The sequence below is a fragment of the Oratosquilla oratoria genome, chromosome 11, assembly GCF_046742065.1.
Source record: "Oratosquilla oratoria isolate Oo_2021 chromosome 11, ASM4674206v1, whole genome shotgun sequence".
Classification (NCBI taxonomy): domain Eukaryota; kingdom Metazoa; phylum Arthropoda; class Malacostraca; order Stomatopoda; family Squillidae; genus Oratosquilla; species Oratosquilla oratoria.
The window spans coordinates 44986495-45003421 of record NC_134787.1 but is presented as its reverse complement, the minus strand read 5'-3'; the positions used below and the strand labels follow the sequence as shown (position 1 = coordinate 45003421).

The 16927-nt window shown below is 40.0% G+C and overlaps 1 long non-coding RNA gene across 1 annotated transcript in view; it reads right to left on the bottom strand.

Moving 5' to 3' along the window:
* Nucleotides 1-5348: 5348 nt before the first annotated feature.
* Nucleotides 5349-16927, bottom strand: part of LOC143029484 (uncharacterized) — a 53036-nt gene continuing 41457 nt past the window's right edge. The window contains exons 2-3 of the long non-coding RNA XR_012966839.1: nt 6846-7048; nt 5349-6670 (exon numbers count right to left, since the gene is read on the bottom strand). This is a non-coding gene — a long non-coding RNA (uncharacterized LOC143029484). The remainder of the gene's footprint in view (nt 6671-6845; nt 7049-16927) is intronic.

The following is a 16927-nucleotide window of genomic DNA, read 5'->3' as shown; positions in this document are numbered from 1 at the left end:
TCCCAGGAATCGAACTCACGACCAACACTTGTTCATTAGTTGAAGACTACATCTACTCGTACTAACCAAGGAGTTCCCAATCTTCTTCCTCTCCTACTCTCTCCCACCTCCTCTGTCTCTTCCTTCTCCTCTTCACCCTCCTCCTTCTCTTCCCTCTCCCTACTCTTCCTCCTCCTTGTCCGTCCCCGTCCTCCTCTTCTCCCCCAACCCTCTTCTTCCTCCCCTTCTCTCCTCGTTTCCCCCCTCGATCCTCTTCCTCTTCGCTGCTTATTTGTAGGTGGAGCATTGCAAACACTTTATAATGTTATTTCAACTGTTTCTCTTTGGCCATGTTGTCTTTCTTCTCTAAAGTCTTATCAAAAAAGATTATTAATAACGTGATATTCAACAGAGTTTGTATTCAAGAAAACCTGTTTACCAGAAGAGCAAACACAGAATATATATCACACACACACCGTTATATATATATATATATATATATATATATATGGGTGTGTATGTACACACATATTTCATACACAGAAGTATAGGGTGTTCCAAAAGTATATGTCATAATCTCAGAACTCGTGCATCATGAACTACAAATGATAGCAAGATGAAACTGGTACTATTTAAAAGCTAAAATCATATTTCTTTTCTGTAAATCTGGTCATGGATCGGACGTTCAGCACGAACTGATCGCGTGCTCCTGCAATGGCCCCCTAGATCTCCAGATCTCACTCCATGCGACTTCTTCCTCCGGGGGTATTTGAAAGGCTTGGTGTCTGTACCTCCCCTTCCCAGAGACGTGGATGACCTGAAGACTCGTATAACAGACCATCGACAACGCTATGCTAGGTCGCGTTTGGCAAGAAATGGATTATTGTTTGGGTGTGTGCCGTGTAACCCAAGGCACACACATTGAACACCTTTAGAAATTAACAATAAACTAATTTCTTACTTTTTGTATTCATATTTCTTGTACAGAAACTTGAAAATATAAGCTTTCAGGATATATAAATCGAGTTTTGATATCCGCATTAGTTATTCGAACACACTCTACTCTCGAAGCGTAGCCATTGGTCCCATAACGGAAGCGTACAAATGTTCGTATTTATATAACGACAATCTTTCCTTAATCCAATTAGGTTTTTAGTGACTGGCGAAAATTGCGAAGTGCTGGAGTAACGGCGGCATTTTCTGGTTGTTTAAATTCGCAGCTGCAGGGCCTCCACCGAGACCTAACCTCAGTCTCACCTCAGGCTGAGTGCAGCAGAACTCAACACTTGTTTTAAGCTATCCCAACGACGCGCCAAGGCTGGGACAACGTGGTCAAAAATCAAAGTCGCGCGGACTTCCTTCAACTCGAACGTACCTTCATGGTCCGCAGCGGGAAGACATTTTCAAAATAAACGGTGACCGTTGGCATGTCGTGGCAGTTGCTCGCCTTCCATTATTTCGGTGGAAGAAGTGTGTAGTCTCGAATTTTTCCCACGGTAATGGCGATGAGAAGAGAGCAAGTTAGGGGTGGGGTGGGGGGTGACCAATTGCTAAAACTAATAAAATTCACTGAAATAAAAAAAAAATCTAATAAAATTATATTTCTGGTCCGGATAATAGGTAGGTTGGGAGGGGGGGAGGGCGGTTCGTTCAGCTTAATAATATTTTCTAACGGGACACAGTGTATGGGACGACACATATGGGGCGATACTCTTCAATTGTTTTATATATTATATTATATTATATTATATATATATATATATATATATATATGTGTGTGTGTGTGTGTGTGTGTGTGTGTGTGTGTGTGTGTGTGACGACATCTTGACAGGTTGTGAGAGAGGCAGAGGGGAAAACACACAAATAGAACGAGAGTTTATTCTTTCTGAAGAAGCACCATAGTGCGAAACTAGTTAAAGAATAAACTCTCGTTCTATTTGTGTGTTTTCCCCTCTGCCTCTCTCTCATATATATATATATATATATATATATTATATATATACATATATATACTTGAAGTGAATCGCTAGTGACAGCGTATATTACAAACACACACACACACACTTACATACTTTAAAAAACTTAAAAAATAGGAAGAAAAATTAAATGACTACTTCGGAAAGAAGAAAACAAACAAATCTAGTTCTTAGGAAGAAAACAAACAAATGTCAAAATAAGATAAGAATAAATCCAAGTCAACTGTTCACATGGAAGAGGCGTCTGGAAGATCTTTCTGGAAGCGCCCAAATCATAAAAGATGAGGGGAGGAGGAAGAGACTTCCAGAGCCTTTCGGGGCAAATAAAGTGTTGGTTGGCCGACAAACACCGGAAAAACGGGTGAGATGTCTTGTATGTGTTAAGGGGAACTTGCCAAGTTCAGAAAAAATAATGATCGTTAAAATGGTGACTGGAAAGGGATGGTGATGCAGTATTGCAACAGAGATGAAGAGGTCAGAACAGGGATTTCTATTTAAAAAATTCAATTCAAGAGGTAACATACACAGGCACAGGCGCGCGCGCACACACACACACACACACACAAACAAGGGTCCAATACCTAGCGTAAACGTTCAAACAATCGCTGATGTTATGGGAGGATTGGCAAGCCTGGATGTGGTTGGTTCGTGATTACGTTTTTCAATCCGTTGCCCTAAGTCTCGCTTGCAGGCGACCCACGGCCCCCAGGTAACCGGCAACAGCCACCCAACTGTAGTTGTGCGTTTATGTGATACAACATAGACTGTCTTAGATTATGTATGTTTAATATATGTAGGGTATAACTGGATATGGTATATGTACTGTTTCACTACCCTTCGCAGATTGTGTGTATCTTTTTCTTAGAGGGGGAGGGTTAACTGAGTAATATTTAGACTTATTTAAGGTAGTACAGAACACTCAACGCCATTCAATTATTAACAAGTATTTTGTCTTCATTGACTAGTGTTTCTGTCTTTTGAAACAATATTGAGGTGTTATCAATGAAGTGGTAAAGGAGTTCAGGAAGATGGCAGAACACACAATAGAATTTAAAAACGATCGGCGTTCTTTCCTGAATGGAGACTCGTCTGCAGTCATAGAGGAATGCTGGGTGACTTGGTCCGAACGATTGAGAGAGAAAGCCTTAAAACATCGACTGCGTTTAACAAGCAGTCATTACATACGGGGAACTTCGCTAAAGACAGGCAAATTTTCTGTTTGTTTACTAGTCGGACACATGCTAAGAATTTCTGAAGTGTTACAAGAGAAACAATCGAATAAGAAAATGGGAGTTATTTCAGGAAGGGTTTGTCGGTTGGAGACACGAAAGGAACGAATCTTGAAGCCCGAAAGGGTCACCTATAGCTGAACAAAATAGCCTGGTAGCAACGGGGATAAAACAGTGAAAAGGTGTAGAGGTCACGTGCAGCCGAATGCCATAGCCTGGCGGCAACCAGAATAGTACAAGTGCCACCACCAAAGGGAAGGGATTAAAAGCCGAGTGGACACCTGTGGTTTTGGAGCATGGTAATGGCGAGTACACGGCAAAATTATAAGTGTTGACGCGAACAACTGGAGGTCCATCCCACACCGAGTTAGCTCATGAGCGAGCTCTACATTCGAGCGTAGCCACCTGCGAGCTACATCCCCAACATTGTTACCAGATGTATCAACGCCTTCGTTGAAATAGACATTAAAATTCCATGCCAGACGTTCATGTGTATGGGTTATGCAGTGATGAATTAGTATAGTGTTGATAGATATAGAGCATACTGTCTACAAATCCCTGGAATATACCTGAGTTGACGCACTGCATAGATGAGAACGTAGTACAGTGTGAATGGGCAAATTGCTGGTCGGTAGTCTCTGTCATGCTTCACCACTACCATTCCTCTAAACTGCCAAGTTGCGTGCTCGAGCACCATAGGTGGCCACTGATAGTGTAGACGGGCCTGAACACAATCAGATACAAAGGATTACAAAGGCGGAGCATACTGACAGGAGACCTTTTGATCCATATCTAGGTCGGATGCGAAAAAAAATCATATTAATAATAAAATAATAAATAAAAACTGTAATAATGTAAATAACAAATAAAATACAAATAAATGCAGGTAAATAGTAAATAATAATAAATTGACATATAACTAATAATAAATGAAAATCAGATAGACAAAAGATAACAAAACAAAAACAAATAATATAAGATAAATTATAATCATTACAGCATCTTACTTAGGTATTTATCTAAATGATTCTTAAAGCTTCGAACTGAACTACATTGCACTACCTGTGCAAGAAGTTTATTCCATTCATTAACTACACGGTTGGCAAAGTTGTTTCTACCCACTTCCAAATTGAATCTATTTCCGGACAGTTTGAGACCATTGTTTCTTGTCTGATTCTCATTCAATGTGAAAATTTTGTCACTTTTGATGTTGTCAATTCCCTTTAGAATCTTAAAGACCTGTATCAAGTCACCTCTGAGTCTACGTTTTTTTTTTTAGGGAAAACAGATTCATATGTTTTAGTCGATTTTCGTATGATTTATTTTTGATATTTGGAATCAGTTTTGTGGCTCGCCGTTGTACTTTTTTCAGTCTGTCAATGTCTTTAATGAGATTCGGTGACCATACGGAAACAGCATATTCCAAATGTGGACGAACTAACGATTTATATAGCTTGTTAATGATTGATGGACTTTTGAAATCAAAAGATCGCGCAATCAGTCCCAGAATCTTATTTGCTTTCTCAGAGGCTGAAATACACTGCTTGAATGATTTGAGGTCGTTACTGATAATTACGCCGAGATCTTTTTCACTATCCATTTTGTTAACGAATTTCCAAATAACTTGTAATAGTACTTACTGTTATTTTTACCTATGTGCATTACCTTGCATTTACTTGTGTTAAATTTCATTAGCCACTTTTCAGACCATTGCTGTAATTTATCTATAGTATACCTGGGTCAGATATTTATGCACTTAATTCAGGAGAGGATAACTCATCTGTTCTAGGTTAATTTGACCCAGGAATAACTTGATATGTATGCCAAATTTGCTCTCCGGGGCAAACAACCTGAAAATTATCGATTCAAGATGGCCGCCAGTAGCCATATTGAAAATATATATTTTTTAACTACTTGCCACAAAAATATGTGCAATACCTCATTTTTTGTGGGTGGGGAATCCATTAAAGATTTAATTTTTATGATTGAAGGCCAAGGGAACAAGTTAGGGTAAAGGTCAAGGTCAAAATTCACCAAAAATGACCAAAATTGTTCTTTAACAGACACCGTGAATAAAGCAAAAACCTCAACCTCAAACATGAAAACATGGAGTTGGCAAACCTATATAATTTAGGAGGATATAAGAAAACAAGCATTTGATTGGTATAAATTGTATTTTCAATCATACTACAAAACATCACTTGTAACTTTAGAAGGCGGCAATATCATTATGAGTATGATGAGCATTGTTCAGGCAGTAACAGGGTATTTACAATGATTACCTCCCTTGCATTTGTAGTTCTTGCAGCAATGAATCCCAGCTACCCAGTAGGGACACATTCATTCAAAGATCTGGCAGACCCTCTGGTTTTGAGATCACAATATCAGGTTTCTATTTACAAATCCATAAGTCTTAGCATTTAAAATCAGGGTAGTGTCTCTATATGGGATTTGAACCCAGAGCTGTTGAAGGTAATAGCTTCGAGGGAGATGTTTCCTTGCATTAATTGAAGTGCAAAGGCTTCCCTCAAAGTCCATCTTGAGGGCACTACAGTCAAATACAACAAGACGCAAGTCATCAAATATCTACAAGTCTGTTTGACCAAGAATATTTCTGCCATTTGTATGGCAATTTCTGTTAGTTGTGAACAGTCAAAATTCAGGATCAGAGAGGAATTTACTGGTTTGCGAACAGCATTCAGTGCTGCAAATTTTAATACCTTGTTGGTTATCGCACCCAGCCAATGCACGGATTGCTGAAAAACACTTTGGGAACTCATTTCTCATTGCTGTGCAGATATCATGGAGTGGTAATATTGATCTTTTCATCTCCTGCTGTTATTGAATCCTCCACTTCGAGTTTTTTCAGTATTTCATAAATTTTAGTATTATATTTATTGAAATAGCTTTTACAACAGGGGTCGTGATATTGGTTATCATCTGCAAAAACATATCTACACCCTGCATTGCTGCTGTTTCAGGGTAAACATGGTCCTTGAACAATATGGCTGCGTTCGGTAGTTTTTTTGGGTAATTGGTTTTTCACAGATTCTGAACAATGTGGCTATTTTCTTCTGTTTAACTGTCTTGCTATCTGCACCACAAAAGATACAGACATTTTTAGCTACAATGAACTTTAATATCTTGCTATACTGTTCATATGTATCATAAATCCTTGTTGAGAGGATTCTGCTTGTTCTCATGCCTGAGTTATACTGTCAGTCTTAGCCATATCCCTTTGCAAACGTCTGTAGCAAGATAGGGTGTGGTATTTTGTGATACCCTGCTCTTGTACCGTCAACTGAAGAATCCTAGTAATTTGGATGTCATCACTGTCTGTTTGGCAAGTGAAACAATAACACCATGGCCGATTTCACCACTGCAAAGTTACTAAGGTCGCTTCTTCTTCTGGCATACGATACACTCTTCTAGATTGATTGGCTTAGGCTTGTAAATACCAGAAGTAGAGGTCAGGGGTACCTCATCCTAAAAAGAAACAACAATAATACTGTTAGATTGTTACTCAAAACTTAAATTAAAGTTTCTATTCAATTTTCAGCTCATAACTATACAAGTACAATTGTGCACCAAAAATTGATGAAAGACAATTGCTTAAAAATAAGCATTCTTATCAAAATGATACATAATTCTTACCACTTACCATGTTTTCTTATGCAAGTGTGACATGATCTGTATCTTATCCCTTGTGTGAAGGATACTAGTAGTCACTGTTTACCCTGGGGCTACAGAGTGATGTATTTAAAAATAGATCTATCATTGGACGAGAATTCCAAGGACGGCGTGGTAGGTGATGCATATGATATTCTAAGTACCAGGTGCAGTTCCTGAACTGTTCTCTGATTCCTGAAAATGTAAGTATACACACCAAAATCACAATTCTAGGTCATATAGAACATGAGTTATGACATAATATGCAAAATAGTTAAAATTGGTGGCCATCTTGACTTTTTTCTCCATATTTGAATATTCAAAACTTTTAAATTTCAACTGCAACTGATTATCCATAAGGTATTTACAAAGAATTCGTGCCAAAAGATAACATTAGGCATAATTTATGTAAGAATAATGACTTTTCTTCACAATGTCCGTGAAAGAACAATTTTGGCCATGTGGTGAAATTTGACCTTCATCTTCACCTTAAATTGTTCCCTTGGCCTTCAACCATGAAACTGATGTCTCTATTGGATTCTCCGCCCCTAAGAATCCCTAAAATGAGGTATTGCACATATTCTTGTGGCAAGTAGTTAAAAAAAATTATATTTTCAATATGGGCTTTTGTCAGCCATCTTGGATTGGTAATTTTAGGTTGCTTGCCTCAGATAGTGAATTTGGCACACACACCAAGTTATTACTTGGGATCAAATTGGCCTATAACAGTTGATTTATCCTCTCCTAAATTAAGTGAATAAATATCTGACCTAGATCCTAGACTATAACTGAAAGGCCTGATGTGAAGGGTTCCAATCCTATTCACACGAACAGACTTAGGTTCCAATGGCAATCCATCGAAATACTTGGGGTTTAGCTGGAGGAAGGGGAAGGCTGGAGCAGTGTGTAGAAAACGGAGCGGGTTCATCAACATTGGAGTGTAGTGGGAGGAAAGCAGGATACAAAACAGAACATTCACTGTACCTTAAGTTACATGTGTGTGTATTTACCACGGTCTTGGATCACGTGTTAGTCCCGTAATTGACAGGTACTACTCTCTAATATATGGGTAATTTTGTGACCGTACACAGACACACACAACTCCTTGCCCACCAGAGCTTGTAGTGTTGTGATGCATTCCAGCCCGGTTCGGAGTCTCGAACTCAAACCGCTGAGTTAACAATCGAGCGCAGTACTATTACACCAGCAAGCCACGAGCGCGCGCGTGTACATATGTATTCTCCCCTGAGCATATCACTACTTCCCAGTCCTTGATTAAACTTGTAAAGTGACATCACCTCCAGTCTTGGCGTTTTATTTTTCTCTCTTCTACAAGGATGAATGTATCGCTGTCATGACTTATATAGTACATTTATTTTCACTTCTTAAATTCACTGGCCTAACTTCAAGGTTTCTGTGCCCTGTTTGCAACTTTAAATTCTTGGTATTAGCACCTCTCCGCTAGAAATTAGTTTTTCAATTGTTTTTATCATATGGTGTGTGTTATTTCTAATTTAATTCATATTTATCTATATGTTATATATATATATATATATATATATATATATATATATATTATATATGTATATAATATATATATATATATATATATATATATATATATATATATATATATATATATATTCAGAAACCATAGCCTGTTCTGTTTCTGATTGTTGCAACTTCTTATTAATTTGTTGGACACCTGATAGTATTTGCCATGTGTTTGTTATCTTTACGTACTCCATGCCATATATACTTGCTGTGAAAATAATAAACTTACGACACAAAATATATTTTGACAATATATGATTTATCAAAAGGAATATCTATATGTGAATAAATAAATGAAAGGAAGAAATAAACCCAAGTGTTCATATTTCCTTGTCAAACATGTGATAGAACCCTGAAATGTAAACTGAAATGTGTGAATCACTAATATTTTCTTTATAGTTTTTCTTGCTTATTCATTTACAGATTTTTGTTTTATTTTCATAATTTTCTTATTTATCAATTTAAATGTTGTTATAATTATTTTTTACGTTTCAAATGGTAGATTGACGAAAATGAGCGTTTTAACGAAAGGCATGTCCCTATAGTAGTACAACGACACAGGTTCGTCGTTTCCATAGCGACTGTACAGAGAAAGCAGGCAGTAATATGCTTTAGCGCCTTTATACCTACTCCTCTGATAGCCGCCAGCCAATTTCATTCAATTACACACGAGAAACTATATCAGAATGTAGGCAACACTAATATGGTGCATATTGAAAAATAACAACATAGAAAGGTATGCAATCGAATTCGTCCATTGCACTGATGTGTTGAATCTAATGTTTGCACAATTGGTGAAATAACACTAATTGGGACAACAATCCAAACACGGAACTTTTCCGTTTTGTTTGAAAAATAAATCCTATAATTTAGATCCATGGTGCAATGCGTAAAACTTTCATGCCATACTGTATTTTGACTGAGTGAGACGGAGTTAGACGGGAGAGCGGGAGAGGAAGAGAGCTAACTTGCTATTGTGAGCTATTGAACTGCTGACGTGGCAATACCGGGCTTTGTGGTCACACTCGCCATGATCGAATGTCAGTTTTCTCACAAATGTAACCTTTCGTCTTATTTTGAGGGGAAACTTCCGTAATACATAAACAAGCAATGCAGGATTGTTAATTTTATAGTAGACGAAGAATTTTCATGTATTCTTCCACTGGTTTAGTTGCTGAAGAAAGACACAGACGAATATGTACCCGCGTTTGAAGACAGCATAAATACTGGAGGAGAGCGGGAGGGGTCGCCTGGCGGTTGGTCGGCTTGCGTCGCCTCCCACAAGCTCGTCGCTTCAACGTGGCGGTTACAAAGTTTGCTAGCCTCTTCTTGCCGCTCTTACTTCCTGATACATATTTACTACAGTTCTTCACCAGTTATATACACGTTACCAATTTCTTTATATTCAGAAATATTACCCATTGATCAGTTTCATGCACTGGTTATTCTCCCATAGAGAGATTTCTTTCATGTCCTTGTTACCAGGTTAGATTTGGCTTTCGTTTAGGATCGAAGGTGTTTTCTTAGTCCAACGCCATTCCATCACGGGCGGACGGTAAATTCCTTCACTACTCCATTGATTAACGTACATTTCTCAAAGGGTTGACCACATGGGATACGACGAGATCGGAATGCACTTTCAGAAATATACACACGTAACTATGACTTGGTTTTTACTTAATTTACTTGTTTTCATTTAAGAACTGAGAATGATTCAGAAATCATGTTAATTAAAAGCTAAAATCAAATCTTGGTGATCGATGTTTTTCAACAACGGGTACATCGCTGCTTTGGGTCGCTTGTGTGAAGTAACATGTTATTTATTTCTACAGCTCTCACCTCACCATGAACTTTGTCTCAGGTCAGGCAAGATCCCAACGTCAATCATGCATAGAGCAGTTTCTGCAGTGTCCAACCTTGCGTGCAGTCAGCGTCTGCTGTATTTTGTCGACATATTCGTCATAGAATTCCAGACAGCAAACTGAGTGTTGCTGAATATCTTCCACCACTTGCTGCAGTTCAACTCTCTCATATTATATATATATATATATATATATATATATATATATATATATATATATATATATATATATATATATATATACACTTTCTCTAAAGCGGGCCCTACACGATCAATATTATTGCGCAATATTCCATACTGTAGAATATCATTGACGGGGTAGGGATAGTTTGTGATGGTTGGAAAAGGAGATAGTGATCTCTAGAACCCTTAGTCGCAACCTAAATGACAAACGGTGTCAGCCCAGTGGTCAATAATATCGTACGATGCAGAATATTGCGCAATAATATTGATCGTGTGAGGTCCGTTTAAGAGCTTATGTGATTAAAATTAAAATCCATCTTTATATTTTCTTTAATTCTCTAAATATTTTGAATGAAGTTTCTTCTCAAAGTAAACTATATAGTATATAGTTTACTTTGAGAAGAAACAGGGTGACAGGTATATACCACCCTGTCACCCACGGAAAATGAAGTTCACAGGTTAGTCCGCCGATCAGTGGGTTCACTTCCAAATCTGAACAGGTGGTAACAATTCTTGCATGCTCTGCTTCGCAATACTTCAAGCCGTTTGCAAACTTAAATTTATTACAACGAAAAAAAAAACAATAACAATAATTTATTGATAATCAAATAATCAAGATTACTTGAATAAAATCACCTAGCAGTAGCCATAACACATACATGTCGCCAATAACTCCTACAAAGTTAAGGATGTTATGGTCGAGTTAGTATAGCGATTTGAAAATGTGTTAGTAAAGTTTAATAGTGATGATTCGAATGTACATGCATGAAGACATTAAAAAAATTGAAGACAAAATGGAACGAAAAGAGGAATGAAATGTAACGGTTGGCTGAAGTATCAAAACGTCTACTGATTACTCACCCCAAGAAAAATCAGAACAAGTTATTATCTAACATATTCTCATTAACTAATCTCCTGCAGATGGTTCTGAAGATGACCAGAACATCCATTCTAATCTAGATCTCAATCAGGCTCCACAAAAATCATATAAATACGGACAAATTATCTGCTTCATCACGGTGTCTGGGCGGGTATCTACATCGGGCTCTTGTCAATGTTGATTTTAAGTTTGTGCGTTTGCATGAGAAGTGATACGTGAGCGACATAGGCGTGCGCGTGATTCACCACAGTCGAGGATCACGTGTTGGTCTCGGGATCGACAGCTGTTACTTTCCCGGATGAGAGCTCAGCTCATATATGGCCTATCTATGGTTAATGATATGACCTTAGACACACATACAACTCCTTGCCCATCAGAGCTGTGCCAGCTTGCAATATTGTGATGCTTTTCAGACCTGGGCGGGGACTCGACCTTATATGGCTATGTTGACAGTAGAGCGCGATACCACTACACCAGCAACTTGTTGCTGAAACATTGCTCGTGTGAACCGCGCTTCAGACTTTTGGCCTCTGAATCTGTTTTCCGTAATGACCGGAGACTCGATCTGGGATACTGAACTATGGCAAGCTTTGTTCTATCTCCGCCCAGGTCTATAGAGGTTCTTTTTACTCAAATTAATGGCACTCGCCTTTCAGCTCTTTTGTGTATTTCGTTATGTACAGGTATTGTACTAGGTTTGCCTACCAATTTGTCATCCCATATGCGTGTGTGTGCGTAAGCGAGCGAGAGAGAGAGAGAGAGAGAGAGAGAGAGAGAGATTCACCGCCATGGTCTTAGATCACGTGATCGACAATTATCACTCCTTCCAGATGGGACTTCCACAGTTCTTGTGTGTATGTGTGTGTGATTCACCTTGGTCTTTGGATCACGTGTTGGACTTGTGATCGACAGCTATTTCCTTCCCGGCAGAGAGCTCAAATCTCGTATGACCGATCTATGGGTAATGCTGTGACCCTACACGCGCACACACACCCAACTCCCCGCCTACGAGAGTTGGCGTAACGACTCGAAGCGCAGCTATACTGAAATTATTTCAGCCCTGGGCAGGAAACGAACCCGGACTGCCGTAGTAACAGTCGAGGACTCTACCAACCGCGCCACCGGTGTATGTGTGTGTGTGTGTATGTGTGTATTTACCTAGTTGTATTTTACGGGAAGGGGAGCTATGCTCGTGGTGTCCCGTCTTCATATCTCATTTTATCTAAACTATTTTTAAATTCATGTATTGTTTTTGCACACACCACTTTCTCATCTAGGTGGCGAAGTAATTTCCTTTCACCCTGCGTGGCTGGCGCGCGCGTGGGCACGTGTGTACTGTGTGTGTGTGTGTGTGTGTGTGTGTGTAGAGGGGGGAGCTTGTTTGTACGTGACTGGGAAGTGGCCCTCTAATCTACAAATATTATCATTATCATCGTTATTATGATTATTATTATTATTACCATTTTATCTTTCTAACGTGCGGTCGAATAGACTGCCAAGGACACAATGTAACGCGGGTAAAAATAAATAAATCGCCTAGCATTAACCAGAATAATATCCATCAATGTTTAAAAAATAATAATAATAATAATAATGACCGGGTCGGAGGTACATATATGGCCTCGTGAAAAGTGTTTGATTTTCGTCGATATACTATTTGTACTATCGCCAGAACTTATAATTGCTACAGCGGTGTCGCGTTCCCAGATCCGGTTCGGACGAGTAATGTCCTTCTTGCCTGGATAGTCGGCCTAAACGAGGCAGTAGCCTAAACGAGGTCACTGACGCACGAGGTGGTTGGACTCGCTTTTGAGGTCATTCGGATCAATTGTAGACACCCCGCCCCCTTCCCACGCGCTGAGGTGGATAATCTACAGTTGATTATGGATCGTGACACATAGCCTCACCTTACCTCACCTAACATTCTACATTTGATTATGGATCGTGACACATAACCTAACTTCACCTAACATTCTACAGTTGATTATGGCTCGTGACACATAACCTAACATGACCTAATTAAGCCAAATAGAAGTTAGGGTGGAGAGTCTACAGTTGATCAGTGTGTGTGTGTGATTCACCATGGTCTTTTGGATCACGTGTTGGACTCGTGATCGACAGCTATATCCCCCCTGGAAGAGAGCTCGTATGACCGATCTATGGGTAATGCTGTGACCTTACACGTACCCCCCCAACTCCCCGCCCACGAGAGTTGGAGTAACGACTCGAAGCGCAGCGATACTGAAATTATTTCAGCCCTGGGCAGGATTCGAACCCGGACCGCCGTAGTCACAGTCGGGGACTTTACCAACTGCGCCACAGAGAGAGAGAGAGAGAGAGAGAGAGAGTGTGTGAGGGGTAAGGGATTGTACAATTGAGTCCAGTTGGAGTGGATATTCTCCAGTTGATCCGTTGGGGAGGGGGGGGGATTCTACAGTCGATCCGGCTATTCATTTGTAATGCAGAATTGCATTCCAACTTGTTCAATGCGTGGGGATGCACATTCAGTACCAATAATGTAAAATCAAACTGTATTGTTATACGTATAAAAGATTGAATACATCCAATTGAATTGTTCATCGTGTTCAACATAAAAGATTGGTAAGTGAAATAAGCGATGAAATAAATTATATTAAAACATGATATTCAGAAATTTCTTCTGAGCATAGAATAAAAAAAGACCTTCCAGGTTTTTCTCATAAAAAAAAAAAAAAAAAAAAAAACGGTTAGGAAAATAATTTTTTTTAATAACATCTTTGTGAACAGAACTAAATTTATAATTGATGATACAGATAACTAATGTATCTGCATATTTTGGATGTCATCACCTCATTTCTGAAAATCAACCTCGCCAAGCCTAAACAAGGGTCTACTAGACCGAGTATACACGTTAGGCAGGCACATGTGATGATGACGTTAGAGAAATGATTAATTAATCTTAACGTTTGGCAACTCACCAGGCGCTCGTTCAAATGATACTCTTAGATGTCCGCACATAAAGTTAATGACTGAGAAAGTGGGGGATGGGGGGGGGGAGAGAAAGAAAGAGATATGGCAGGGGTGGGGAAGGTAGACAGGTATGGCGGGGTGGGAGAAAGAGACAGAAAAATATGGCGGTGGAGAGTGAGAAAAAGAGAAGGAGATGGAGGGGTGGAGGGCAAGAGGGAGGGAGGGAGGGAGGGAGAGAAGGAGGGAGGGAGGGAGAGAAAGAAATGACAGGGTTAAGGAATATAATCCATGGGCCAAGGCCCAAATTTCACGTACCGGTACCATCTGGGTGGGCAAATTCTAGTTGCTATTTTTCACTTGGTCATTCCTAGATTACATTTTGATATGATAACACTTGTAGGGGAGTAGCTTATTGGTGGTTATCACCTCCTGAAAAGACACACCCAATATCGCGTTTTCTGAGGGACATTTTCCCGCCATTGTCCTTAGGGTCTGGCAGTGTGGGGTGGGTCTGCAGAGACCGCCTCCATATAGTTCGCACGGGCGGCGTGCATTGCGAGGGTCTTTACATGGTGGGAGCTAGCCAGGTTCCACCTCACCACACCTGACGCAGAACAACTGATAGCGAAGGGTGTTGATATATTTTGTGTGGGTGGATGGTGCATACATGAGGCATGTGGTTTCTTGCAGCTTCTCAAATAGCTCTTCTGACACAGTCCATGTTCGTCCCGGGTCACTGAAGGCCTCTTGGAAGGTCTTGTCAGACTTCACTAGCTTGAAGCCGCTCATCTTACCACAGCCTGCAAATGCACTGACGGTACCGCAACCAGTAAAAGCATGCATACAAACCTGCGAATGACACACACTGTTCCCCAGCGATTGTCCCAGCTTGTTGATGTCTAGGAATCTTGTCCTATTCTGGGTTCCGCACTTCTGGTACACGAGGCATGGTATGTCTTTGACGAAACCTACACATAACACCAAAACATCTGTGTCCTCAGGAGTGATGATCACTGCCTTGTAGCAAGACTCTGCTGCATGAAGGGCATGCAGATACATGCGTCGGCCTCTTCCTGAGATGACCTGGGGTCTGACAACTCCTCCCAGTGGTCTTCGTCGATCCGCAAGCCGTCGTTCTCGCACGTGACCCTCAGCATCAAATATTTCTTGGCTCGTGATGGCAAACATTCTATTGTCCAGTTTTTTGGCTGCTGCAATTCGGATTCGATCATCAGACCTCAACTCTGAACACTGTATGAGGGTTTCTCTAGTATTTTGACCCTTTTGGTATTTGCTTAATTTTTTTCACAGAAAATGCACAGCCTGTCAAACACTCTCGAAGTGGAAGACCTCGGTGCATCTCTAGATGATCTAGAACAGGGGTTCCCAAACTGGGGGAAATTTGAAGCTACCAGGGGGGAAATAATTATACTACCTACGAACTAAAAAAATCTCAGATGAATTTTCTCATGTGTGTGTGAGAGAGAGAGAGAGAGAGAGAGATAGATAGAGAGAGAGAATGCCTGTTTATCAGTACATATGTACATTTGAAAAATAATTAGTAAATAGTCACAGTGTGTTTTGACTATTTTTTCCTTTGTACACATGAAAGGGGGAATCTGGATGTTTGAACTGGCTGTAGGGGGAAATGACAGAAAAAAAAAGTTTGGGAACCAATGATCTAGAACCTTGTTCTGTAGACTCAACACAGGCATCCTTCTTCGCGATACATTCCTCCAGGAGCCGCTTCATTGTGAAAATATTACGGCACTTACGATGATATTATATCTCTGGCTTTTCGCCATCAGGCAAGTCTTTGGCGAACTCTAAAGCTGGACCATGTTCCCTGATTTCTGCTGCCCTTAGGAGAGTTTTCCATGATTCCAGGTTCTGTGACGACACCATATGATCAGTGTCTTCACCCGAGCAGTGTATCAGGCATGTCATGCGTGGTCGTTTTGTCGCCAAGCTGCTGCCTTCTTTATCATCGAGATCCATCATGGAGTTTCAAAATTAATACAGTTCTGCAAATTAACAATATTATATAACTTTTCGTAGCAATAGTATGATATGCAATTTTTGCACGTAACGGAAGTGCACCAATAGACGAAAATCTTAACCTACAAATAAATATGAAAAGCTACTCCTCTGCGAATGTTATCACATTAATATGCTTATATTAAACCTAAGAACAAAGTTTTACCCCCTCAGATGGTACCGACACCTTGTCTGGCCCATGGACTAACAGAGAAAGATATATGGCGGGGGGAGTGAGGGAGAGAGAGAGGGAGAGGGATGGCGGTGTGGGGTCAAGAAAAAAAAGAGACGAGGGAAAGACAGAGAGGAATGTGGCGGGGGAGGGAGAGAAGGAGAGGGGAGGAATAAAGAGAGGGGGAGGAATAAAGAGAGAGAGGTATGGCGGAGAGAGGGAGAGATATATGACGCGTGGGAAGAGAGAGAAATGGAGAAGGAGAGATATTTGTTACAATCTTGGCAAGGAATTTTATAGACCACACCGTTGTTGTTAGGAGGACTCCTATCAACAACGGTGTGGTCTATAAAATTCCTTGCCATGATTGTAACAATTTTATATTAGACAAACTGAGAAAAACCTGGAAACAAGGATTTCCAAACATAAATATAGTGT